A 12969-nucleotide genomic window follows, 5' to 3' on the forward strand; every position below is an offset into this window, starting at 1 on the left:
TTCCTTTTATTTGTACAGCTGAAGCTTTCGTCGCCTTGCTTGAAAGGCATTGATGATGCACTTGCATTACCAAACAGACCTTTGCAGCCAGACAACCATGAGAAAGTCTAGTAAAATAAACATGTGTGTCCTTGGCCTGACCTGTTTTGTTTTTCTGCTATTATATCTCTTACAAAGAGCTCTGGACTGTTTGACTTTCAGGCTCTGCTCATGATGCCCACACATACAGTAACATTTCCCATGACTCAAAAGACACCTGTCTCAGAGTAAGTTGATTTTTCTTTTTTTTTTTTGTCAAGCAGCCAAGAACTTGAACAACAAAAACATTTTTTTTTTGCAAAAGGACATATCATTATTAAAATGAAATAAAATTATATGTGCAAACAAGTGGTCAAAGAAATTCAAAAATTAAAATTCACTTCTCCAACAAACATATTTTACCTTTGGTTATAGATTTGAGATCATGTTTTTTGGGTGCCTCTATCTAACATTCAAAGACGATCAGGCACACAAATAAACACACAGTCATCAGCCATCTGTCAAATGTGTGACTGAAACGACGCGGGACATGAAAAACAAGTGAATGTCAAGAAACATCCTCATCATCAAAGCTAATCTCACATAACAGAAGGTCTGTGAAGCATTAAACCACAACAGACCACAGACTGAGTGAAACCCTGGATCCTTACTGAGCAGTTCTTGTGACATACATTGGACCCAGAACAGCATGAGAAACAGCTGCTCTGCATTTGTTCCCCAACCCGGAAAAATATTGAAAGACATTCCAGCTAAACTTTATAAGCAACGCTGGCGTTCTCTTCGCACAAGGGCGAGTGTTTGTATGCAATTTAGTCCGTTGTAACAGGCTGAAACAGAAAGTTCCCGGTCATAAATCAATTTGTCGCTTTTTGAGGCTTTGAAACTATCAACAGCCACCTTTGATCTACCCAGTCTGCAGAGCACATGTCTTTTTCTTTGTTCACATCAAATCCTAATCCCTTTGTCTTTTGAAATTAGGATGTTTAAAACAGCTCTTATGAAAACAAGAGTTGTGCAATTACATAAATATTTAATTGTTATAGATGTTCTGTCATGCTGTACACGTTTTCAGCCATGCTAGAAGTGGATGTCTTGGGAACGCACTGTCGGTTAAAATCTGGTACAAAATCTGGACGGACATTCATGTTTTTCACAGGATGTGTTGTAATAGCTTTGATCCCTTAACCTTTTGTCACAAATTTAAATGTTCTACCAAGTACCTGCAGAATAATTACACTTCAGCCTAATGTGTGAGGTGCTTCCACTGTGCTGAACTAAGATGGTGAACACTGCAAATGTCACCTGCTAAACACAAGCGTGTTAGCCCTGTGACTGTAAGCACGTCAGCATGCTGATGCTAGTTTTTAACTGTGCTAAAGAGCAACCCCATTAAAGCTTGTTTCTTGGCTGTAGACTGATAGTCTTATTCAAATGTTTGGTTTTTATTGTGAGCTAAGAACAAAACATCTATTTTGAGGGGCTCTAGCAATGAGGAGCTTATACAATATGTGTTATGACTATTGTCTTCCTGAAGTATAGAAAACACAACCTTTGTGTAGGAGAAGAGAAATGTGGGTCAAATATTTTTAATATAACACTCCAGCTATCCAACAGATGTCTTCTTGGATCTGGTGAACTTGGTTTTTGATAATGAAAGTACTTTTTCATACTGTTGCTTTTTGCTTCTTGGGAGTTTGAGATTTTTCTTTATCGGTTGCTGCAGAGTTTGTCAGGGTGCTCCCTATATTTGGCCTGACTTCCGGCACATGTTAGTCACTGGACTGTCTTCGAGACAGCGACCTCAGATTCCAGCATCTTGACCCCAAACCCTTATCACACATTAAACTAAGCCAACTGTAGCAGAAAGTGTGCTGAATAACATCCAACAAGTTGATCTTTTTCCTGATAAGATTTATTTACTGTGTGCAATGAGGTTTCTTTTTTCCTGATAATATATTCTTAATGTAAAAAAGTCAAAAAAATAAATAAAATTACTGCTTGGTTTTATATTATGAAAAGGTTTCAGGTTTGATCCTACAGTACGACTGCTTACATTTCATTTATGTCTGTGCAGGAAGGCATGAGCAGAAATTGTGATTCAGTACAACACTGCACGACTGAAGAGAACACGTCTGACCTTCCTCTACAAATATGTAAAATAAGGATAACCCATTTCATCTCTTACTGTACAGAGATACACACTTCTGTCAGTGTACAGGAAAGTTTTGAGATTATTACATTAACAAATATACAAGAACTTGGCTTAGATGGATTTTCAGCCCTTTTCATTTACTTTCCATGCTTAAACATACAGTCCTGAGGTTATTGTTGCAGGGGAAAGAAATCACAGCACATACAGACACATGCAGCAACAGTTTATGGACCTGACTGTGAGAAAAATGAGAACCTATAGGTATATACAGTATGTGTTCAACATGTATGTGTGACACTAACAAAATGTAGGAAGTGAGATGACACTTGACACCGAGCAATCTCTCAGGGTATCCATGTCTACCCCTTTTTAACTCCAGGCTATTTCTGAACCCATTTACGCTAAGCGCTGCTATTTTGGGCGACTGGGGGACAGTTGTGCAAAGGGAGGGGGGGGGGGGTTGTGTTAGGGTGAAAAAACAAGGTGCTCCAGAGTAAATGAGAAAATGCTCTTTTTAACTGCCCTCTAGATTGAAATATAGGATGTTGGAATGTATTTAAGCTTCTGCACCGTGGCATATTTTCCAGTAAAACAGAGTACAGTGACAAGAGGGATTCACGTCATAGTCTTTAAGTGTGTGTGTGGCTTTGTGAATAAAGCGCAATGCAGAGCAGGAGAGGATGTTGGCCTCCACACACACTTCCCTTACCTGCTGTTAGATCAAGATGGGAAGGACTGAGGATAAATTAATGAATTAACCACATTCTTTAGGAAATGAAAACTGATATCCAAGCACACTCCTCCCCCTGTGATAGCCATTACAACATACAAGTGATCAAGTGTGGTTCCATATGATGGATGCATTTAGCTTGTCACTAGTTTCTAAAAATGACTGCGCCCAGCTTTTTTTAAAGAAGTTATATACTGTATTTAGAACTTATTTTTTAAGATTTACATCTTCAGTATCTTTAATAGGAACAACCTTTGGTCTCAGTGTTAAGACAGGATTGGGATAGGGAAAGCATTGAGCAAACTCATGAAAGGTGGAAACATTATTAATACAATTTAATATTTGACAAAGTGTGTACGACAAAATGTTCTCAAAATCATAAAATATTTTCTACGGCCCTGAGGCTCAGTGATGTATGAATGAAATTAAACAGAAGTTGAGATCAGCAAGCACAAAAATATGGCATAATCATGGCTGTAATGCAGGTGTGTTAATAATACTACAGACAACCTTTAATAAAAGTTCATAACCTGACGTTCTGAGCTTGTCTAAAATTACTACCGATGTTATGACTTATGACCTTTGTGCGTGTGTGTGTGCGTGTGGGTGTACGCACAAGCTTGGGTTTGAGTAAGGTTAGTGTTGGGTATTGGCAGTGGTGGTTATGATACCTGCAAGCGTTAACATAACATTGACATATCATCTTATAAAGGTCATTGAGTGAAGGAGTTAGCAAACAGTTGCTTATTGACACATCAGGAAGGCACAGAACAATATCAGAGTCAAACCTGTGTCCACCTGATAAATGTAGCTCCAGTACTCACCTTTCTTTTAGCTCTGCTTGGTGATATCTGTCTAATCAGCAGTTCTGCTAAATGCACCAGCTAGTTGTGTGCAGTGGGTTTATCAGAGCGTTATGTCTGAAAGTAGCAACCAAAGCAATAAACATACTTGCAACGTCATTGTGTGTGTATAGAAAATACCCCATACCTTACTAAAAGACAGGCTAACTTTTAACCCTCATCCTACCAGTATATTTAACATAAAAGGACTACCACCTGGTGTCCCTGGGGATCCCAATACATTGGTATTTTTAACTACTCACTAATTAAAACAATGATAAAAAGTCATTAGGAACACATTGATTGACAACGTTATAAAAATGGCACTGCTAAAATAAATGCCTATGACAAGAAATATGTCTCCAGGGTAGATTTAATTTCACTAATCCAAAGTGTCAGGACAAACTGCAGCTCACTTGTAAATGCCAAAACATTCATTCTGACATTCAACAATTTGAATAGCGACTTTCTCTTTCCAAAAGGCCTGTGGCTTCTCACCTTAACACAAGACACCTAGTTTGTCAGTGACTGTACTAACAGTAGTAACACACTTTTATCAGTATGCTTCTTCCTACACTTGAAGACATCAAACAAGGTTTTACGTTTACATGAAAATGTCTAAACACTTTTACCATGCCTCTCAGCACTGTGAGCTTCCGTCTTGATACTATTACAGTCTGAATGAATTGAAAATCCAACTCTATCTCTACTACATTGGAAGATTTTCGACATGACTGGAAAACCTTGTACAAAACACAAGACAAGTATGCCTGCTAAAAGCCTGCTGTTAAAACAAATAGCATTGAGCTGGCCTCTTGCCTGTTGTAACAGATACCCCCTTTTCATCGAGGGGTTGCATTCAATGTCTGGCCTGGCGAGGGTTCACGTTTCGAAAGCTTGGCAGTGCAGCGGCATGTGAAAAATGTCCCCCATGTTGTGATGGCAGGAGAAAAGTAGAACAATAGGGCATGCTAATGTATTCTGATGTTTGGTGCTGTGTTATCCAGCCTGTAATGCCATGGATTTCCATCAGCACATCATGACAGAGTGCTTCATCCATCAGTAGGTTGACAGATTATTGAAACACATTGTGGTAGTTTTTTAGAGTGTCATCTGAAATCCACATTTGTGTGTATAATGTAAGACAGTACAGTTATTGTACTCTCTTAATCTTAAAGGCTACTCAAGACAGCCTTTAGTACATCTTTAAAAACATGTTTTCTTCTCGATATTCATCTGTCTATCTATCTTGTGATATTTCTTCATGTCAGATGATAAAGTGCTGTCAGTAAATATAAACCTAAACCCGAAGCCTTGTTGTTACTTTACATGTGTTTTGTGTCATTTTTGATAAATTCAGGACTCGCAAAGCTTGATATAATTATGCCCCAGACACTGTAAATTCTTCATGTATTAAACTCAAGTCTCATAACATAGACAGTGTACAAATGAAACCAAAAAAAAAAAAACCCCAAAAGACTGAATCACTGTACCACGTTTGGACGCAGGCAACATACCAAGGTACTTAAAAAAGCAGTTTTCCATGTGAATCTACTACAGCTCCCCCAACAAATATTTCACAGTTGGGTGATTTTGCACAGTTGGTTGATCCATAAAAATGCTGGAGAGATATATGGAAGTTAAGCAATCACACATTTCACTTCAGAAGAGGTGTAAGAATGTATTTGTCATTCACTGTCCCCCATAGACCAGCGTTAATCCTGCTGGCGTTTTATGATCTACCAAGTGCGTCAGACTGTTTCCATTCTGAACGTATCCTACGGCCACTTTACTTCTGCACTCTTACTCCACACATCCAAAGTTCCTTGGTCCAAAGCCAGGTACCCAAGGCCACATCCTAGGGTAGACAGCCAAGGGTGTTACTGCGAGTAAGTCAAGATTCATATTCACCTGCTAGTATTTCACTGTACCATCGTAGAGCACTTACATCTCATCACAATGAATGGTCATCCATTGTGAGTGCAAATCAACTCAGTTTTATTTGTATAACGTAATATCACAAATCACAAGTGTGCTTTAATATCTGTACAGCAATACAACAAGCAATACTTATCCTTAGACCCAGTGATTAGTCAATTAACTGTATGGAAACTGAAGGCTTTCATTGGGTAATCTGACCCTGGTGGACCGGTGTTCAATTAAAGGTGATGACAGCTAATTTTTCCAATGCAATCTAATATCCACACTTTTTTTCTCTTCTTTTTTTTACATTCAATATTTTCAAGTCCATCATAATTAAAACATGTAGCACATGTCTTCTCCAGTACACCACGCTTTAGTCACCAAATGTGTTTGGCTTTCTCACCTTCATCAGGTTGGTGACTTATAGGCCGTTTCCTTAAACTACTAGTTGGAATACAGAATTATGTTGACTGAACTAGGCAATAAATATGTCTAAGTATAAGTATATTTATTGGATAATAGTTACTTGAGTACTTTGATACATCTAACTTTGTCTAAATCATCAACATTTCTCTTAGAATCATTGTGTCAAATTTATATATATGACAATTTTGAAGAAGTGACTGATTGTTGTGTTTTATGTGGTACTTTTAGTGATTTATTGGTCATGAGAAATCACCAATATATAGAGATGGGAAATTAAAGTGGTCTTGATTACCACCCTGATGAAGGTAATATAGCTATGGTGAACTGAAAGACTGCAGGATTTTCAGCTTTTTCATCTTCATTCTTCTGATTAAGTTTTAAAACATTTTTTTCTTTCTGTTGCTCAGATAAAGGGATATAATATCTGTGCTAAAGCTAAGCTAATGGCCACCAGCAACATTTGAAAACAATGACTTTGTTCGACAACTATTCGGAAACTTGATCTCTCGTTCAACTTTCCCATTCAGGATCAGACTCTGGTTCATATCTTATATCTCCAGTGGCAACCATTTATTCAGGTAAACATGTCGAGTAAGGCTGAATGATGGTCTGACTCTCTTTCACTGATGGTTCACAGAAGTTTATTTGACCTTTTCCTTGTTCCTTTTTTTCACATGAACACAACGTGAACACACTGCAAGATGCAGGGGAATCAGGGCTGTAAGGAAACAACCTAAAAATAAATAAATAAAATATCACAGATATGTTTAAAATATACTCTATAAACTACATAATACTGCATTAATAGAAATTAGTCAAAAAGGCCATAATGTCAGATCATTAAAACAGAAAATTATCAAATGTAAGTTTTGGAGAAAGACAACAAAATATAAAATGGTGGATATCTTGAGGAACTGGTGGCCAGATCATCTGAAACTAAACGACCAGCATGCATTAAAACTTTAATGAACATTTGAGTGGTGGGGTTTCAACCGAGGTTAGTCATTCAGTTATCTCTGCCCCCATAGTCAATAGTCTGTCAATCAACGTGTTAGTTCAGACTGTCATGCTACATAGAATAAAACATTTCAAGCATACACTGTTGAATACTGCATTGCCAGTTACAACTCTGGCAAACCAACAATTAGAAACAAAACTTGGACAATTATGACCTCTAGTGGTTGGACCTAATTAGTGATGTGTGCAGAAGCTCATTCCAGTGGTCACCAACCCCCTGCTCCTAGTGCCCTGCATGTTTAGGTATCTCCCCACCCTTACACACCAGATTCTAATAATTAACTCATTATCAAGCCCATTGACAAGCTTCAGCTGCTTGAAACTAAACTCATAATGAGAATCTGGTGTGTTAGAGTGGGGGTTAGGGTCCAGGAGCAGGGTTGGTGACCACTGTTCTAATCCATTGGTTTAGGAATTTGACAGATGTGGCCTATTTTACCAAGCTGTTCAATTAGAAAATTGGGTTTTTTCCTTTATTTCCATAATTGATACCACACATACATATGAAGACAATTCATTCATTAAATGTTTTAATCAGTGTTCTGGACCAAGCACTGAGGTAATGAGGAGACAGGAGTGTAGGTTAGAAATAGAGTTTTATATACTCAAGAGAAAGGGAACTTTTACAAAACCAAGAACTTAATAACTAGGTCTATAAAAGAAGTCTTCCTCAACCCGGAAGAGTTCTCCCCAAACCACAAAGACAATGAAATGTATTATTAATATAACAGTATAACAGAACATTTTGCAGAACCCCACTTTTTTTTTTTTTTTTTAAATGTGTGCACATTTATGTTGCTCATGGCCAATTCTTTGTAATTTCTATTAGCATTGGGAAGGTTTTGAGAACATCAGGCTTTCTGAGAACCTCAAGAAACTGAGAGCAGGACTTTTCACCGTTATCAAGCATGTGATCGATCAGGTCGATAATACTTTCTTCTGACTGTGATATTTCCATTAGTTTATTATATTTTCTCTTGGTGATGACTTCTTCTTGTTGCATATGCTGAAGGATGTGGCTACGATCTGCCATCAGGCAATTTGTGATTTTCACTTTGTGCTCAGTGATCATTTTCTCAGCAGGACCCTGCAAGAGAGGAGCAAGTTCTGTTCATCAAACACTAATGAACAGTTTATTTCTCTTTTTATTTACTTGGGAGTTAATTCATGTTTCAATTTCTGGATTAAGCTCACAGTGGAGCATCATTTCATACTGCCAAAATAAATTTAAGAAAAGCATTAGTGAGTTTGTTCCACTTTGGGTAATAAGAAACGTTCTTGAAGAAGGAGGACAGCACACAGACCTGCTTGTTTCATACAATTCTTCTTTAGTCAAACAGCATTATGCTAAATTCAAGTCCAACATTTCAGTTTACACCAATAATGGGTGGAAAACCACAAATGTGTTTTTTTTCAAATGTCACACAAGGCCTCCTGAAGGATAATAAAACCATGCAGTAATCGAACCATCATCGTGTCGTTTGTATTGTTACTGTCAACTTTACACATGTTATACTTAAATTAAAACACATCAATGCAGCCAAAGAGAACAATAAATAAATAAATACAAATAAATCAAATTCCAGTTCAAATTAAGTTTGAGAGCTAACACTTTAAGAATTTCCTCACAAGTGTAACTGTTATTATTTAGTCTTGAAACAATATTTATATATATCAATATAAGGGAATTGGACCTTTTGCTTGTTTTCTTTTTTTTAAATTCAACCACAAGATGGAGCTATAGTTTAAAGCAAACAAAGGTGACACCGATGATAGTTTGATTACTGAATCATGTAATTGTGATGAATACAGATGGTGTAAGCTGAAATGTCATGCTTTAATTCAGCATATTGCTTTTTGAATAAGGAAGTTAATGGAAAAAGTAACAGCTGGTAAGAGTTTGAAAGCTACAAGCACCAGTGTAAGTTTTGTGGTCAAGGTGCCATTTCATTTAATGAAAAAAAACCTTTAAAGATTGACTCATAGATGCAGTTTTCATCTAAATTGGAGAGGGTTAATTCATTTTTCAACTATAGGGTATATCTCACAGTTCAACATAATTTCCAACTGAAAAAAATAAACTTAAAAAATGGTTTGTTCCCCTCTGGTTAATGATAAAAAAATAACTAACCTATCAATGTGCATCTTACTGTCTGATGATTTCTGCCACTATTGTGTGTGTGCGTACTGTATGTATGTACTGTACCTGAGGCAGTGCATCTTCTGTTGTCCCTGGAAGAAAAGCAGTGTTAAGATTAGCTGTTTCCAGACAAAACTGTGTCTTTTAAAAGCGCAGTTAAACATATTCACTTCCTTGCAGAGAGTTACAGTAGATGGGAGAACTCTTGTCTGTTTTTTTTTATTATTAATATTTATCTTTGTTTTGCTGTGATTTCTTATACTGCATAAACTGTGACGTCCACTGTGGTGATAACACAAACGGCTGTCTGTTCTGTAGTCTTTGTTGCTAAAGTTGTTCCATGAGTTGTTTTCATTATCCACACACATATGTTGGACTGGATTTCGTTGGGTTTTAAATGTGTTTGAGAAGTTTCCAGTTTAAACAGAGTGGGTTCATTGGGATGCAGGCCTTCAAAAGACAACAGCTAAAACTGTCTGTTTCAGACAGAGGCTAAATTGAAGCCAGCATAAAGAGCCAGCCAATACATGTGTACATGTCAGATATTGCAGTAGAGCCCATGAATATGACTATAGTCCTGGACATGTGCGCGATATGACCCCCTCAAACAAATGACATATAATGTGTAACTGTGTGGCCATTTAAGGTGCTGGTAGGGAGATTTTGTTACCTTCAGACAAAACTTAGCTAATTGTTTCCTCCTCCTTTCAATGCTAATGTTAGAAACTAAGCTAACTGGTTACTTTAATATGGTCCAATTCCATATTACGCTAATTAATATGGAGGTATCAATCTTCTCATCTAGCTCTTGACAAGCAGGCAAATATGGGAATTTTCAAAAATGTTGAATTGTTCCTTTGATGTTAAAATCTTTGCTACATGACTGAGTGAAGCAATCACAAAGTAATGATATTCAAATGTATAAACAGATCACCAATAAGAAGTTGACATAATGTTACCTGCAGATGGTGATCCCAAAGACGCTGTATAAGTTATGCCATCATCAAATTCAGAATTAGTTATTTGGTCAGCTCTTAGTATGGTTCCGTCCACTGCGACCAAATCTGCTCGGGGAATCTGTCTATCATTGATCCCTGAACAAAAAGAAGAAAAACAAGAACAAATAAGACACAGAGAGGTCAAGCTGTTGAGCTTTTACTGTCGGCTTGTCCTGTGTTGTCGTCCCGGGTGATAGCGGCTGTGTACTGACAACAGTCACAGCAGTAGGTGTAACATCAGTGTCGGCTATCACAAAAATTTGCATTTGTATGTTGTCTACCACATAACAAATACATTAATAATGTTGAATTGGTATGCAGGCTGACTGAAAAATAAGATATTGTCAGTATTTTAGAGACCCCCAAAAATTTCACAAATCATGTTTTCAAGGGAGCTCATGTCTTATTATGGAGAGTCTGACTCCCCTTGTAGTTTGCACCCTGCATTCAACCCTAAACAAAATAATCTTAAAGTAATGACAACAGTCATTTCATTTCCTGAAAGCCAGCAATTCATTTTACACCTTTTATTTCATAATTTTCTTCTACACAGAATACTTACAATAATAATAGAAATAATAATGCTTACCAGAAGCACTTCCTGGTTGCCCCTTAATGTCCATGTGGAGGGATTTTGCTTTTACATTGTTAAATGTCACGACGCTGACAATACTGTTACCACTTGCAAACACTGTTTTAGTGGACGACCCTGCAAAGATGAATGACAATCAATATGTTATAGTGTCTTTCTGAAACTTTCATAACAAGCTGTAATAAAGGGTTAGGTCAAGACTTGTACCTCAGGCCAAAGGTCAAGGTACAGTTCATGGAATATAGACAATAGCTGATTTGAAACCCTGTTGCAGTGATGGATAATGTGCTTGATGCTCCATCAGAATTTCACTGAAGCGCTCAGTTGCATCTTATCCACTGCACTACTTTGCTTTTCTATCTCTCTGAATTAATTCCTGGATAAAATATCCTCACTCTTATCAAGGATGAAATCAGTGTCACTTGAAAGCCACATACCAATGTTGTTTTCTTCTGACAACTCCTGGTCCATGGTCTGAAATGAAACAGCAAATAATGACAGTCAACAGAGACTCAAGTTGTTTTCAAAGTTCAAGGCCATGACAAGAGTCTATGCTGTGGATTTGTAAAAGGACAAGTTCACAGTTTTTCAAGTGTGTCTTCAGTCAGGTGCTCTTATTAACATTGAAAAGAGGTTTTCTTCCCTGTAATCATTCCTCCTGCTCATACTGGCTATTAAAAGACTGTCAAATGTGCTTTCAGTGTAGTTGATAGGATCCAAGTATGAAATGAGAGTAAAAGAAATGGGAACTAATATGGGAACTCTCTCTTTAGAGATTAGAAAAGGGTGAGACAGTGGAGCTATCGGATATTAAACAAAGCAAAGATTTGAGTCCTAAGGAGGAATTGTTTAGCGGAAATATGTTTGTCTTAAAATGATATGTTAACATTTTTCAGGTCTGACCTAAAATAACAGTCCATTTTGAACCATGTCAACAGTGAAGGCATAATCATTCATCCTGTTCATACTGACTATTAAAAAATCCCCTTCAAATGTTCTTTCAATGTAAATGATGGGGAGCAAAATACAATGTGTCCACACAGTGAGTCATTTAAAAGTAGTTGTGAGGCTTATGTGAGGCTTCAGCAGTCTGAGTTAGTCATATCAAGTGGATATCTGACACATTTACAGACTTTTTAGCATCAAATGTTCTCATTGTGTTTTCTCAGACAGTCCCTGTGCTGGAAGTAAAGTAACAAAGAGAGGAACTTCCTGTTAAAAATACTTCCTGTAATGCTTTCATTTTCACCTGTGCCAACGCTTCTATGTAGCTTGTAGATGGTTGTCATATGTGCACAAGACATACTATTTGACGGTCCAAATCTTTTTAACAGAATCAGCTTAAAGCCAATAAGCCCACCACATTACTACCTGATACTTTAGGTTTTCCATTACCCATTAAAATGGAGTCTATTCAAGATACAGTTCATCAGAGATTAAAAGAAAAGTAGCAGATCAAATGAGAAATTTTTAAAAATCATTTGAATTATCACTTTTACCACTTCTGGCATAAATGCACTGCCTCAAAATGCTCTTTAGTCACTAAACACGTTTAACACAGTATAAAAGCTTTACATTTACTCATGCACATGCAAGCACCAATGTCCAGTAAACTGAAACCAACATCTGCAAGAGAGAGAGAGAGAGAGAGAGAGAGAGGCAAAAAAAAGGCGCCTAAGGGTTTTTAACTACAAACCAATAGTGCACAACACTTACCTTTTTATGTGGTGTGACTTATCGTAGAAATGAAGGTTAAAGTTTATTTTAAAAGGAGAGAAAAAAAGCGAGACACCAAGTGTACTTATTGACTCCGCGAAGTTAATTTAAACTTCCTCATTCACTGCTCTCTCTCTCTCTCTCTCTCTCTCTCCCTCTCTCTCTCTCTCCTCCCCTCCCCCCCTCCCTGTGTGGACAGACTGTGCGTTACATTCTGTCCTTATCAGTGCGCTGTCCATATTTGGTCATAGCACAGATGTGTCTTTCACTGAAACTTGAACTTGAACGTACTCTTGCACTGCTGGCTCAAATTACACACAGCAACATATAGTACAATATAGCCTCAGTGCATTATTACTGTAAGCACTGAATCCCAACCTAAGGGTCGGGACCT

The 12969-nt window shown here is 37.4% G+C and overlaps 1 long non-coding RNA gene across 1 annotated transcript; it reads right to left on the minus strand.

The window, feature by feature from the left end:
* Window positions 1-7922: 7922 nt before the first annotated feature.
* On the minus strand, window positions 7923-10263 carry LOC128368159 (uncharacterized). The gene is made up of 3 exons (XR_008321952.1): window positions 10229-10263; window positions 9336-9361; window positions 7923-8216 (listed from the first exon to the last, which is right to left on the minus strand). It is a non-coding gene; the product is annotated as an uncharacterized LOC128368159 (long non-coding RNA).
* Window positions 10264-12969: the final 2706 nt, after the last annotated feature.

This window comes from Scomber japonicus, chromosome 11 (genome assembly GCF_027409825.1).
Source record: "Scomber japonicus isolate fScoJap1 chromosome 11, fScoJap1.pri, whole genome shotgun sequence".
In the NCBI taxonomy this organism is placed as follows: domain Eukaryota; kingdom Metazoa; phylum Chordata; class Actinopteri; order Scombriformes; family Scombridae; genus Scomber; species Scomber japonicus.